The sequence below is a fragment of the Bubalus bubalis genome, chromosome 14 (assembly GCF_019923935.1).
Source record: "Bubalus bubalis isolate 160015118507 breed Murrah chromosome 14, NDDB_SH_1, whole genome shotgun sequence".
Taxonomy (NCBI): Eukaryota; Metazoa; Chordata; class Mammalia; order Artiodactyla; family Bovidae; genus Bubalus; species Bubalus bubalis.
This window is the reverse complement of record NC_059170.1, coordinates 78,305,419-78,320,645: the sequence shown is the minus strand read 5'-3', so window position 1 is coordinate 78,320,645 and position 15,227 is coordinate 78,305,419. Positions and strand designations below refer to the sequence as shown.

Sequence of the window (15,227 nt, the reverse complement as noted above, 5' to 3'; positions counted from 1 at the left end):
GACTTCCCTTTCACTTTTCACTTTCATGCATTGGAGAAGGAAATGGCAACGCACTCCAGTGTTCTTGTCTGGAGAATCCCAGGGACAGGGTAGCCTGGTGGGCTGCCGTCTATGGGGTCGCACAGAGTCGGACACGACTGAAGCGACTTAGCAGCAGCAGCAGCTGTATATTTTAGAGGTCTAATTTATCCACTAATAAATATCTACCAAGGTTGATGATCAAGTCTAATGAAGTAGGTATTGTCATGAGAAATAGAGAGCTATTTCTCAAACAAGCAGTGACAAAAACTAGGCAGTGACAGAACAAGCAGTGACAAAAACTAGGGAATTCTCTCTTTCACAATCTCTGAAAACTTGTCCATGCATTCCCTGAGGCCAACACTTGCATTCAGGACCCTACTATTTCAATAGCATTTCATGTCTGGTTTTCAGTTTATGTTCCAAAATTCGGCATTAATCAGACCCCCACACTACCGGACCCTTCTCCCCGACATCTCTAGTAGTTATCAATTGTCTACAGAAAAAAGCTGAAAATTTGAAGTGAAGCATCAACAGTCTTTTCCAAAGGAGCATTAATTGCCTTTCTAGCCACCGTTTTTGCCCTTCACTATGAACAAGACATTCAAGTTCAATTTTGGCCCCAAGAAAAGTTCATGTATTATTTGATTTTGTGTGTATGTGTGTGTGTGATTTCTGCCTTTGCATTGACCCAGGTAATCTTATCTTCTGACTCCATCTCTTTCCCCTCTAGGCTTCTCAAAGTTTTCTCAAGACCCCAGCCAGTGGCAATTCTCATTCCCCAAATTGCTTAAGTGTCGTTAAGGTTTGCAGGTTCAGGTACTGGGTAATACTCTGGCCACCTGAGGCGAAGAACTGACTCATTTGAAAAGACCCTGATGCTGGGAAAGACTGAGGGCAGGAGGAGAAGGGGACGACAGAGGATGAGATGGTTGGATGGCATCACTGACTCAATGGACATGAGTTTGGGTGGACTCCGGAGTTGGTGATGGACAGGGAGGCCTGGCGTGCTGCGGTTCATGGGGTCGCAAAGAGTTGGACACGACTGAGTGAGTGAACTGAACTTAATCTCTATTTATGCGCTTTTCTCATCTGGTCAAAGAGAGGGCTGGAACCAGTGTCCGAAAAGGAATCCCAAAGCCAAATGCAATAGGCTCCCCATGACCTGAGTATGTCCCACGTTCTGCACGAAGGCTCTACCAATGTAGGTGCTCAATAAATATTTAACACCTTAATTGACAAATGACACCGAGTAAAAGTCTGCAGCCTGTGGGATAAGGGCGAGCTTGCCTCTCCGTGAAGGGTGCCTTTCGGCGTTCGTCCACCGGCCTAGGTTTCACTGGTCCTGGGTCAGCGCCCGCCGCCACCAGGGCAGGGGCAGGCAGGGCAGTGCGCATGCCCGGTGTCCAGGGGCGCCTCGGAGCGCGCAGACCGCTCGGCCCCGCCCCCGGAGCTCGGGCGCGCGCACTCCTCGGTCCCGCCCCCCGCGCTCGGGCGCGCGCGCGGTCCCGCGGAGCGTACCCTGCGTGCGGGTCCCCGCCGAGCCCGCCGGGCGCCGCATCCCCGAGAGCCCTGGTCGGGGCCTGAGCAGCGGCCCCGGGCCCGGGCGGCGAGCGGAGTGCGGTGCGCACGGCGGCGCCGCCTGCGGAGACGGGACCGGCGCGCGGTGAGTGAGGGCGCCGCGGGCGGGCGGGCGCCTCCGCGCGTGCGCAGCGCCGGGCCGCCGAGCTGGGGCGCGCGCCCGACCGCGGGCCGCAGGGGCCGAGCGCGGTGGGTCGGGGCCGGGCTGCGGGCGGGGCGTGGGGGCTGCGGCTGGCGTTGTGGGGGGCACCGGCTCTGGGGGCGCGGGCCGCGGAGGCGGCTTCCGGACGGGCTCCCCGGGACGGCGCCTGTCCCTTGCTGGTCCCGGCGTCCGGCCCGGGGCAGGGCCCGCTGCAGCCCGGGATCCCGGGGAGGGCCGAGGCGAGCCCCCCAGGGTCCTGCCGGGCGCTCGGGCGCCCTTCGCGAGCGCGACCCCGGGAGGCGGCCGCGGTCCGGGAGGGGCCGCCGGGCCGTCGGGCAGGTGGTGGCCGCGCCCCCAGCCTGGGAGTCGAGGGCTGAGCGCGAGCAAACTTCCCCGGAGTGACTGTCCCCGGGCGCCGGGGGTCCAGGGGGCCGACACCCGCCTTCGGCCTCCCCGGGGGCTGCGGGGCCCAGGCGTACGCTGCTGGGCTTCTCCGAGTTCGGTTTCCTTGTGGTCCTGCAGCTCGTCCTCCAAGTTCTGAGCGGTGTTCACGGCCCATTCGCTCTTGAGATAGATGTGCAGGTTTGGTGTTTTGGTAAGAAGGGTATTTGCTCTCTTGGGAAAAAGAGACTTATATTGCCTGGTCTTGTTATCTCAAAGAAAGTATTGTTAGGGCATGCCGGGGACTCCTATTTATCAAGAAACCTATTGTCCTGTGTGCGCTTGAAGAAAGCCAGTTAATTTCTATTATTAGCCGTGAAAAGACAAAGAGCGATGATTGTGCTTTCTTTCCCCCCTTCGCTCTCTCTCTTTCATCCTTTGATTTAAATACTCTTGGCCACATCTTGGAATACTGTAGTTACCAAAACTGGCTGCACGAAAGCGTCACCGGGGAGTTTTAAAACTCTAGGCTCAAAACTGCAGACCAATTAAAACGCAGTATGTAAAGTTCCCTCAGTGATTCCAGCAGTGCAGCAGAGTTTGGGAAACACCGGTTTAATATAAGAAAGTCAAGTTTTGAGTTTTGCGAAGTAGCAGTTTGATACCGCTGAGATGAAACGCTAGCTTCGTTCTCCATAGGCAGGAACTCACAAAGAGTAGCTTGTTCCCCGCCAGGGGACGGAGGGAAGCGTCTCTAAAGGTTCAAACTTTGGCTAAACACGACTCCGGCGTCCAGGCATTGTTCTAACTACTGCGTTGAATTTCTTAGTAGTAAGGCCACCCTCTCTGACCGCTGCCTTGGCTGCTTCCAACTCGCTCTCAGCCTCCCTCCCCACCCTTCCCCAGCTCCCCCTTTTTAGCCATCCATCTCACAACCTCTGGGAGGATCCCCTCCCCCAATAAGTTCTGACTCTCTGGGGGGGGGGGGGTGAGATGCGGGTTACCATAGCAACGGGTCTTCCAGGGGAAGTGGGCGGGTCTACCTTTGGTTTGCTGAATAGGACTCTTCCTTTTCTAAAGACTTTGAATTTCCCTTTTCTTGGCCTTGGCTCAGGTAAAGGTGTGTTCACACAGTCCCAGTTTTTCTTTTTAAGTGATTACAGAATTATTTATCAATGCTGTTGTAGGGAGTGACAATACGAGCAGCTCTGCTGTTCTCCCCTGAAGAGATTCTCTTCACCAATCTCTGCACTAAGAACTTGTGTAACAAAGTTCTAAAAGAGATGAAAAGCACCTTTAAAAAAAAAAAAAAAAACACCTTGATTTTCCTTTGGGGCACACGCATCTTCGAAGGGTAAGCGTCATTTTTCTAAAGTCTGAAGACATACTTAAGAAGTTTTAAAAGTGAAATATAACCCTACATCCTTGCCAAAACCTTTGCTAGTTTGTGACCAGATAGCATTGTCAGCTTGTAAATTGTTTAATTCCTAGAAAGTTCTTTGCCATGATTCTTTGCAAAAAGTTAGACCACTTGTAATGTTATACTTTAAAATAACGAAGGAAAGGCACAGTTCTACAGATTCACCCAGTCCTTCCCTTCCCCAACACACACATATCCAAAGACAGGTTTGTTTGTTTTTTTTTTAATGTTCGTTCTTTTATGCACAAAACAGTTATTCCCTCCCCAACTCATTCCAGTTTATTTTGCAAGGAACTCTTAAAATTGTTCATGTAAAGTAGTTTAGACGTGTCTTCAGGCTTGTTTGTGTTTTGAAATCTTTAAATTTTGCTGTGTAGATGATCAGAATTTGATCAGTCAATCCAAAATACTTATGGTAGTACAGAGATTTCCAGCATGTATTAGGGATTGAAGAAGTTTTCTCTACTCTGGTGTTATGTGCTAGTTAACTTTTGGACTATCAAGCAAATTCTGTAAGACTGATTTTCCCCATTTTACTCTCAGCAAAGAAAAATAGTGGAAAACCCTTTGATTTGATAGACCTTGTAGTTCAGCAGTAATGCTGTGCAGCTAAGGCGGTAACTTCTCACCTAATGTTCAGTTCAGTTCTGTCGCTCAGTCATGTCCGACTCTTTGCGACCCCATGAATCACAGCATGCCAGGCCTCCCTGTCCATCACCAACTCCCGGAGTTCACTCAAACTCATGTCCATCGAATTGGTGATGCCATCCAGCCATCTCATCCTCTGTCTCCCCATCCATCTTTCTCCTCCTGCCTTCAATCTTTCCCAGAATCAGGGTCTTTTCCAATGAGTCAACTCTTTGCATGAGGTGGCCAAAGAATTGGAGTTTCAGCTTCAGCATCAGTCCTTCCAGTGAACACCCAAGACTGATCTCCTTTAGGGTGGACTGGTTGGATCTCCTTGCAGTCCAAGGGACTCTCAAGAATCTTCTCCAGCACCACAGTTCAAAAGCATCAATTCTTCGGCGCTCAGCTTTCTTCACCTAATCTTAAGGACATAAAAATCACAGCAATATCATCCAGAAATAAACAGCTGTACATGGCATGATATGCTTCCATTTGTCCCATTTTATTTGTCTGCATAGATACACTTTTAAGCAAAATTGGTAGTTTAATTTCATTTGTAGTTTTAAATATTGCCCCTTTGCTAATATATCACAGACATTTCTTGTGCCCTTAAATCGTCCTCAAAAGTAAAATTTTAAATGATGGATATGTCAAAGTTTGTTTAACTAGGTTTCTCTTGTTTGACATATTCCATTTTTAGTGTTTGGGAATATGATATTAAACTCTAGTTGCAAATCTTGGCCTTTTCCAATTAAGTGACCTTAAATACCTAATTATTTGATTGTGCTTCCTTTATGCATAGAATGGGGGTAATAATTGTGCCTGCAACATAGAGTTTTGGAGCAATGGAATGAACCAAATAGAGCAAGGTCTTCAGCAGAGTCTGGGAGAGGAGGTAGGTAGAAAGTAATAGACACACAGGTCGAGCTGGGGTAAAGGCACTTGTCTGAAAGCCTCAAGTCTGTGACGCCTCAGGCTAGATTTATAGCAGAACTCCTGGGGCAAAGGTGACTCCTTTATAACTCTTGAGGCCTGTTGCCAAATTGCTTATACCAGGACACATTGATTCCCTTACATGCCGGATGGCCTTCCTGTAGTGTCAGCACTCCAGTGTTTAATCTTTCCTAATTTGCAGGAAAAACGTGGCCTTATTTTAATTCATATTATTTTGGTAGCTAGTGAAATTAATAATTTGCTTTTTATTCGTTCATTTGCCTTTTGAGAGTTGTCTGTTCAGGTACTTTGCCCATTTTATTCTTAATTGATTAAAATCATTTAATAAAATCATTTAAAAAATGATTTTAAAACGTCTGTTTAATATATATTAGATTTGTACAATGGCTTCCCTGGTGTCTCAGTTGGTAAAGAATCTGCCTGCAACGAGGGAGATCTTCCCTGGGTTGGGAAGATCCCTTTGAGGAGCGCATGGCAACCCATTCTAGTATTCTTACCTGGAGAATCCCCATGGACAGAGGAATCTGGCAGGCTACAGTCCATGGGATCACAGTCGGACACGGCTAAGTGACTTAGCACAGTACAGGTTTGCACATTTAATTTTCTGTTAGCACACGGGTGTGAACTGTCTTCCAGCACTCTCTCCTCCTGAGTCAGCCCTGTCTACCAGCAGATCTGTTAGACAGTCCACCCTTTCTTCACTGGGTTGTGGTCTTCCATTTTATATTTTAAGATCTTGACTAACTTTTGCGTCTGATTCTGTTTTAGGTCTTACTCATCAGTGATTGATCTCTAATCTTAATCAATGCTAAATCTTTTTAATTGTACATTTAGAGTATATGGAAATATCTGCTAGAGGAAGTCACATTATTCTTTTAAAAATCCTACTTACAGACATCTGTCCTTTCAGATAAAGATGATCTTATTATCTTGATAGTAGTACATGCATGTAATTAAATCTAAGAGTACTGAAATACTTAAAATAAGTGGCCATCTCTCCATCCCCTCAGGCTCCTCAGTGGCAGCCTTTAGGCTCTTGATGGGTTTTTTGAGTTTTTCACTGGGGCCACAAGTACGATCTCTTCCTCTTGGGCTAGTCAGAAGCTGGTCCTCCGGTGACACCCTGTGCTGGGGAGAGGGTCCAGCTGCCAGTGATCCTGAGTCCTCTGGCTGGAGTCTTAGCATCCTCTTCACTTTGGGAAAGGTTCTGGTGCTCTCGCAGTCTGAAGACTTAATCAGGTCCAGTCTGTTAGGGTCTGGGACTGTGGGCCAGAACTCCACAGTGCGAAGGTGGGAAGGGCGTCCAGGAAGTCGGGCTTAGTTTACCCCACCTTGACCCTTTCTCCTCCAGTCTTGGAGCCAACTGGAGTGCTGCTCAGCTCTCCTCACGGGCAGTGGGGCATCTCACTCGCAGGTCTGCTGAGTTGCTGTTTGTCTGCTTTCCACTTTCGTGATTTTGTTGTCATTTTCACTACACATCTTTATATGCTTGATGCGTGTCTTCTGGAAAGATCTCTTTACTGACATCCATGTGGCATGTAGAAAGAGGATGTTTGAATGCTTGGTGTTTTGTTAAACATGCCATCTTAACCTGGAAGCCCCTGCAGATGAATCCTTAGAACTGAGAAGTATCCAGTGATTTTGGTTCTTTGACAAGGACCATCTTGTATACATAGAGTAGTCTGTTTTCCTGAAGGGATGTGAAAAGTTACACAGACCTGTCTGTTAGCGGAGGTGTTTTGTTTGCTTGCTTAATCTTTATTAAGTCCTAACGTTTCTTGTTAGGGTTCTCTTAGGTATTTATGTTTTTGTTGCTGTTGTGAAAGGTTCATCAAGTTGGCTATTGTTGGTATAAGATGGTTGTTGATTTTGTTCTTTGTATTATACCTGGCTCTTATTCTAAGAGCTTTCCAGTTTATTTTTTGGGGGTTCCTAGTTATATAATCAGTTGTATATAGTGACACTTGTATCTACTTCTTTCTAATAATTATACCTTTTATTTTGGTTTTATGGCAGACTGCTCTAGTGTTAGCCTTCTGTAATATTATAAAATACTTCTGGAACATTATCAAATAGTAATGGCAATAATGTGCAAACTTTTGTTCTTTAATAGGAAAAAAAGTAGTACAGTATTGGCTTTTGTTTATCATAATTTCTCATCAGGACAGAGAAAATCTATCCTTTTATTTCCAATTTACCTAGAGGTTTTTTTTTTTTTAAAGAGATAGGACTCATTTGAAAAGACCCTGATGCTGGGAAAGATTGAGCTCAGGAGGAGAAGGGGACGAGGATGAGATGGTTGGATGGCATCACCGACTCAGTGGGCATGAGTCTGAGTAAACTCCGGGAGTTGGTGATGGACAGGGAGGCCTGGCGTGCTGCAGTCCATGGGGTCACGGATAGTTGGACAGGACTGAGCGACTGAACTGAACTGAGGAATGGAATATTAGCAGATTACTGTTAGCAGCTACAGTTATCTCTAGTATTTCTTAACAAATCTACTGACTTGAGTCCCAAATATTAAACTGGAGTAAATCCTTCCCTTTTGAATAGTTCTTTAGAAAAATAAATTCTGTTCGTGACGAAACTAAAACGTAACGTCATATTTGGGGCTTCGCGGTGTCTTGGTGGTAAAGAATCCGGCTGCCAGCGCAGGAGAGGGGCGGGTTCGATTCCTGGTCCCGGAAGGTTTCCAAATGCTGCTGAGCCGCTAAGCCTTTGTGTCGCAACTCCTGAAGCCCGCGCGCCCTGAACCCTGTGCTCCTCAACCAGAGAAGCCCGTGCGCGGCCGCGCGGGAGGATCCTTCGTTCGCTGCAGCTGGAGAAAGCCCGAGCAGCAGCAGAGACCAAAGTAAAAACAAATACATAATTATAATTATGTAATTATTATAAAATAATACATTATTTTAAAAATCTTTAAAAAAGATAACGTATTTAATACAATACTCATGTCTTCTAGGATGGGGGCTGAGTGGGATTTTTCCAGGGATTTTTCAAAAGAAAATATTGCAAATTGCAACAGTCATCTCTCATCTTTATCTCTTGGCAGCATTTGATATAATTGGTCATTCCCGTTTTCATTTGACGTTCTTCATTTGATTTTGAGGACACCACCGTCTCCTGCTTTTCCTTTTGTAGCACTGACTTTTCAGTCATTTTTAAATTTTAATGTGTGCTTTTTTCCCCCCCACAGAGCCTGTTAATTTGGAGTGCTTAGGGCTCAGTTTTTGTAGGAATTCTATCACAAACAATTGTAAGATTTTAATAAAATACCATGCAGCTTCTTAAGACTCTCAGTGTATACTTCCAGCTGGGGTGGCACTCTTAAACTCCTGACGTGTGTTATCCATCTACTTTCTTGACTTGAATATGTAAAAGATACTTCACTTTTAAAGACTAAAGCAGAATTTCTGATCTTCCTCTGCAAACCTGTCCTTCCTGTAGCCTGTCCCAGTTTCTGTGTTGGGGTAGTTCCATTTTTCAGGTTATTTAAGTCAGAAACCTTGAAATCATCCTGACTCTTCTCTTTCTCTCCCACTCTACATCCAGGCTGTTAGCAGATCCTGCTGGTTTATCTTCCAGATGTTTCCACAATCCTGTCCTCAGAATAAACCCAGGAGCTCAGCCCATTTTCCCACCTGTACTGCAAGCGCCTTCCTGCAGGTCTCTAGCACCTCCTGCCTGGGTGGTTTCAGTGGCCTCTCCTTTCACTGTCCTGACTTCCCTTTAGTATGTTATCAGCCTAACAGCTGGAGTGATCTTTTTAATACATAGGTCTGATATGCTTCAGATTCTTCACCTGGTTTCCATGTCCCTCAGAGTAAAAGTCAGAGTCTCATGATGGTTCACAAAGCCCAGTGCATTCTCTTTCCCCCACTGTGACCTCCCCTCCAGTCCTTTCCCTGGAATGGAATGCTCTCCATCCAGCCAGCCTTCCCTCCTGACTGACCCTGGAACCCTGCAGGCACATTCCCCCTTGAGATCTTTGTGCAGGGTGTTCACTCTGCCTGTGTCCCTCTGCACTTTCAGGTCTTCACTAAACTACAGTCTCAGCAGTGATGTCCCTGCTGTTTACAGCTGCAAACTACGCCTTGTGTCCTTCGTGGAATGCATTATGTTTCCTTTTTTTTGTAGCATCTAAATTACTATATGACTTATTTATTATTTTTGGTGAATCTCCCTGTCCTTGCTAGGCAATAAGTTCCATGTGGCCAAGTATTTTTATGTCTGTTCATTAATGTGTCTCAAGTGTCTGATACACAGAATGTAGTCAGTAAAATTTTTCTGAATAAATGAATATAGTCTACTTTATTTTTTTCCAGTGTCTTTCTTATAAAGCAGGGTAGTTGTATAGCATCTTTGGATCCAACACTGGTGATTTAGCATCCCCCCAGCAAAACAGAAGTTGCAGAACATGTATAATTCATAATGAAGATAATAATACAGAGAGTGGTTATGAGGATTAAATAGGGTACTGTCTGTAAAGTGCTGAACCCTGCCAGAGTGTAGGAACAGGCCACTTAACTGTCAGAAAGCCTTAGCCAATTGCATTAATTCACAGCTGAATGATGTGAATTAAATTCTAGAATCTGCTGTCTTTGGCTTTCAGTTTTTAACCAATGGGGTGAGGAACATTTCAGAATAAAGGGGCCTGCTATCCCTGGTGAGTATCAGCGATCTACGGTTTGTTTACTCTCTAACCCATCTCAGAATGGGATGCAGCCCTTGTTTTCTCTTTTCTGTGTTTTCTTGCTGTTCAGACATCTCCCCATCTCTAAGCCCATCTCTCTCCCCATCTTTAAGTCCTTTTTCCTCCAATGTTCTAGCTGAAATAAGTTCTTATATAAGATGGTTTTGAAGTCCTTCAGAGCCACAGAGAAGCACGTAGTTGAACATGGTATTAAATCCACAAAATCAAAGGCAGTCAGGCCTTGGCCCTCAGTTTCCCCGACGAGCGTGCGTTGTGGCCATCCCTGCAGCAGAGCAGTCATTTACAGTTCTGCGTACAGTCTCTTAGTCTCTTTGCTGTGCTTCAAATATCAGTGCATCTCAGAAACGTCAGACTCGCTCTCTTTCTATAGGGCACGAAATGTTCGTGTGTTTTATACTGTTGGAATTGCTGTGCAATTAAGTGGTGTCATGTACCAGAAGAAGATGATTTTAGGGATCATGTCGGCAGCCAAAGAACAGACAATAAACCAAAACCATGATGTGTGTCATCTCTAGAAATGCATAAACCCAGTACCAGTGAGGTAAACACAAATATGAACATTTGCTTCAATTTCTAAATTGTTTCCTACAAAACATATCTAGTTCCTTATTTTTTTTTTAATCTTAATTTTTCAGTAATAGTAATGTGAGCAGGGTAGGTCCCCATATTTAGAAGGTGTAAACATTTTAGCCATGATTACCATACATATTAGAAATAAAATGTCATAAGCACCACTGTTCTGAATGCATCACTTGATGAATTTGTGTTGTCTTTGAAGTTCCGATCATTGTGTTTCGTTAGAACAAAGATTCATTCTTTAAGAGTTATCATTGTTACAGTTTATTTTATTTTGAACTCTTAAAACAGTCAGTGCTGTGGGCCAAGGTTGAATGGAAAGCACTGCTTTTCTGCTGTTGAATTACAAAATACCCCTTAGTTTAGGCTGTTAATGGATAGCCCACTTGGAAAGCACACCTTGCTTTTTACAGTTACACACCTGGGCTGAGGACCTGGGCAAGTACAATGTTTGTTTTCTTTGTGAAGATTTTCTTTTTAATTGCCACCTTTTCTTGTATCCGCCAGTTTTTTAGAAGTGGTGATTTTGCCTGTCCGGCACCAGCAAACACACCTACTCTGTAGCAAGGGGCTGGTTTTGGCCATCAGCCGTTATACTGTGAGCCTCTGCAAAGACAAGGGCTTACACCTAGACCATCACCTACTTTCATACCTGTGTTCATGGGATGTGTAGTGGCAAGTCAAGTGTAGTAGTCAAACTCCATCTAGACCTGTTCCTGGGAAATGACCTATATTCCTAGAAAGTTGAGAAAATAATAAAATTCTTGACTAGGGTTACAGTAAGCCTCTCTTCTTAAAATAATGTTAACGTCCACATTAAAAGTGTGAGAAGCTGCTCCCCTTGCAGGTTCAGATACCCAATAGCTGTTCTGGCTGTTGCTTCCTCTCTGGCACAGCCCTTGCCCATCTCCAGCCCCGTGTAATACACCCACTTTGTGCACCCCAGGTTCCCCGCCCCCCTCTCCCCTGGTCTCTTCCCTCACTCCTCCTGCAGCCTCAGGAGATAAGCTGAAGAGCTAGAAGCTGGCCTGACTGCAGGAGTGGGTCTCTGGCGGCCGACTCCCCACCCCTCCCTCCTCTGGAGGATTTCAGCACATACTAGTAAACGCTGGAGAATGCCTTTATGGGAATGAGTAGATTTTCTAGTTAATGTAACACTATTGAACAAGTCTTTCTTTGGAACTATGGGATCAGCCCATGTGTACGTGAGACTCTGAGCTATGTTGTTAGCTGCTTTCCCCTGTCTGTGCCAGGAAGGATGCCTCAAAATGCCAGAGTTGGGCCTGGACTCCAGGACAGCACACAGCTCCCGACACATCTCAAAATCCTCACTAGATCGCCATGTACTCGACCAGGAGGGTGTCGATTAGAGATGTCAAAACCTAATGGTGTTTGGATTGGGCTATAGGAAAATCAGATTCTCGAGATCAGATCAATCTGTATTTTGATTTTCTAGTCTTTCTTTAATAATAATTAATTACTGAATGTAAGGTAGGTAGGAGAATCACAAACCTACTGACACAACCTCTAAAATCTTTTGAGAAAGTGAACACCAGCTCTTTAAGGAAAGGCAGATTTTAAATGAAAAGTCACAGCTGGTAGATATATTCCCTTTGTTTGGACTTCTGCAGAGTCCTAACCTAAACTTTATTTCCATCGCACTGTTTTCAATTATTTAATATAGAGGAATATTTTGATACTACATAAACCACAATTAAAATGGTGTGTTGGAAGTGGAGGCAGTTTCTGTCTAATGTATCTTTAAATGAAGGCAAATGTGAACAAATTCTCCTAAATGTTGGCAACCATGTTACTACTTCTCATTTTCCCGTAACAGAGAGCAAACTATCAGAAACTTGCTTCTTTCTTGCTCGTTTATGTGATGCTACTGGAGACAATAGTCTACTCAAAGCTCATTTAAATTTTTTTCTTAAGATCTTTGAAGAAGATGTCTATATCTTGCAGCTTGCATTTGAATTTTCTGAGGACGGGACAAAGTTAAGGTGCCAACCAATGTAATAAAACATGGAATTTTAGCTCCTTGACTGCTGTTAATTTTTTGTGACAGAGATTGTCATTTTCTCATGTCTTCCATTCTGTCTTCCATTCTGTCTACCTAATAGTTGAGAATTATGCTCTGGGAATTATTATTTTCTGGAAGAGTAGAACCAAAAAACAGGTATGTGTAAAACCCTGGCCCTGATCACTTAAAGTTTTTTTTTTTCTTTTTTTTAGGAATCTTCACTAAAACTGCTAATAGCTTACCACAATTACACTTAGAAATCCAAACTCCTTATGTCAAGTGGGCATCAATGGTTCTTATACTTTTTGACTTCAGGATTCTTATACTTTTGAATATTTCAAGAAACCCAGAGAGCTTTTGTTTATGTAATATTTACTGAAATAGAAATGAAAACAAAGAAAAAATTTAAATATTTGTTTAAAAAGAAATGTTTTGATTGAAGCTTATGAAGAAAATATGGCCTCACACAGATAGCAGCTGAGCATTTTAATAGTCTTTTGAGATAATTGTGGATATTCTGTGATACCTCATTGAAACTTGAATGACAATTTCTTAAAAGTTGATTGCTGTGTGGAAATCAACTGATGAAACCATCAGTGAACTTTCTGTATTACTCTTATACTAAAATCCACTGGTTTGCTGTATACTTTGAATGAACCTTTTACCAACATGCATGATTCTTTAATGTAATTGCAGTACTATTAGAAAATATTGGTTCACTGAGTTATACGAATCTTTAAAATGTTGACATGTTTCTTTATACAGTGTTAAAAAACTAATGTCACCAACCGTTAATCAGAAACGGTCTTTAAGAAGTTGGTGACAGTCTTGGGAGGCTATCAAGCTCTACATAGTGGCACAATCAAGAATTCCAAAATTCCAGCTTTTGCTCGAAGGTTTGCATTTTTTCGTTTGCAATAAATAGTCAGCTCATTGCATTCATTTTTAAGAAATGTATTCTAAATACCTAAGTGTGAATAAGCATATTTTGCATATTTTCTCAAGTGCATTGGTGTTCCATGAACTAAGTGGCTGGTTCAGTTCTCACACAATTTTTTTTTTTCCCATGCCAACCATTCTGTTTCAGTTTCACCAGAAGTGCTTTAAGCATACTTTCCACTTCATCACATAAAATGTTAAGAAAATGTATACTCAAGGATTGAGATTTAATAAAATCAAAAGTTTTTACTGCTGCATCTCCCAGAGATTCCCCGTGAGATGGTCCATTGAATATGGCAAAAGAACACACAGTGGCTAATCTGCCTTCACACAAGCTGTTTCATCACGGTTCCTAAGTCCCCCAAGTATGAGTTGGGGAGGCATGGGAAGTCAAGACCACTTGACATGCCTTTCGGTGATGTTCACTCTGGCTGCTGAGGGTCCACTGGAGTGACCATCCAGGTTTAGGAACCAGCAACTTCAGCTTGAAAGGGAAGAAGAGCCCCCGAGCCTGGTGGTAGACCCGGGCTTATGTGTTTGAAGCCCCCTTTTCCGTTTGGGGCAGAAGGCAGGGCTTCTAGGGATGCGTCACCACGCCAGTATCACAGGGCGGTTTCAGAGGGCTTCAGTACCTGTGTCAGTTACCTTCTGAACCAGTGCAGTTCAGACCTGCTTAAAATACTTAATATGTTAACACACACACACTTGAACCAACAGATGCAAAACAATGTGTTTACTTCATCCCACCTTCAAAAAAAATGTGTTCCTCCAGCCAGTTGAACTTGTTATTTAGAAATTCAAGCTATGTTTTTTGCCAGTACACAATTCAAGCCATTACTTCTTAGCAGTTTAATCCTACTAATGCTTTTAAAAATCGCTGCCGGTGGTAAGACTGGAATAAACACACCAGCAAGAGACTGCAGCCATGGCTAGGCTGTTCAGCTCCTCCACTGTTGATGGGATCATTTCCGTTAATGCTTACTCCAGTAATGTCAGATAGTATGTAAACTGAAGTTGAGAATTCTTTATTTTTGGGGAAAAAAAACAAACACGTGATTACTTAACACTCCAGTTCTTTACAGTAGAGTGTTTTCATGGAGGCACGCACATGTTAAGAAGTGAGTTTTTCTGTTTGTGCCTATGCTGTGCAGTAATCTGAAGTGTGACATTGCCTGTCCCTAGCTGTGTGGCTTGTTTGCAGGATGGGGGTGAGTTTCCAGACTATTCATATACTCAGCCCTAAACACACAAGCCTGTTTTATTACTTTGTTGGAAGATTGGGTGTGTCTAATGTAGTGGAAATTCACCCATTCACTGTTACGTACAAACGAAACACATTTCAAAGCCACATGTAAACGTCTTTTTAATTACCCATTTTTTAAGATTATTCATATGACTGCTTTCCTCCTTTCATGTGAGTTGCTGAGAATTTATTATCCTTCCTAGTACATTAAATCACTAAAATTCTCTACTGGTGCTATGAATAAATATGCTAGACCATGAGCTGAGACCAGTTGATAAAGGCAGCTTTGTCCTGGTAATGGAGTCTTGCTCCTCATTAGCCCACACTTCTCGCTAAGTGTGTGAAGATCTGTCTTCCAGTAAGTTTTAGATGGTAATGAAGCGAAGCCTTGGTCTGAGTGCATGTGGGGACTTGCTTTAAGTCGAGCTTTAATATTTTCAGTTGAACTAGATGCTCGGTGGATGCAGGGTTATAAAGCTGTGTTTGTGCTCAGACATGTTCAGGGAGCCTCAGGACACTGTTGCCCAGATGTCTCAGTTCTTGACTGATGTCTCTTGTGGCTTCACCGCCCTCCGCTTCAGCCCAGGGCCAGTTGCACTCCCTGAGGCAGTC

General features: G+C 44.0%; 1 protein-coding gene across 3 annotated transcripts in view; it reads left to right on the top strand.

The window, feature by feature from the left end:
- The first annotated feature begins 1,538 nt into the window (after positions 1-1,538).
- Positions 1,539-15,227, top strand: part of BTBD3 (BTB domain containing 3) — a 33,266-nt gene continuing 19,577 nt past the window's right edge. Inside the window, exon 1 of one of the 3 annotated variants that reach the window (XM_044928295.2) lies at positions 1,539-1,684. The gene's annotated coding sequence lies outside the window, so the exon portion shown is untranslated. The remainder of the gene's footprint in view (positions 1,685-15,227) is intronic. The other 2 variants (XM_044928296.2, XM_044928298.2) reach the window with 2 other exon arrangements.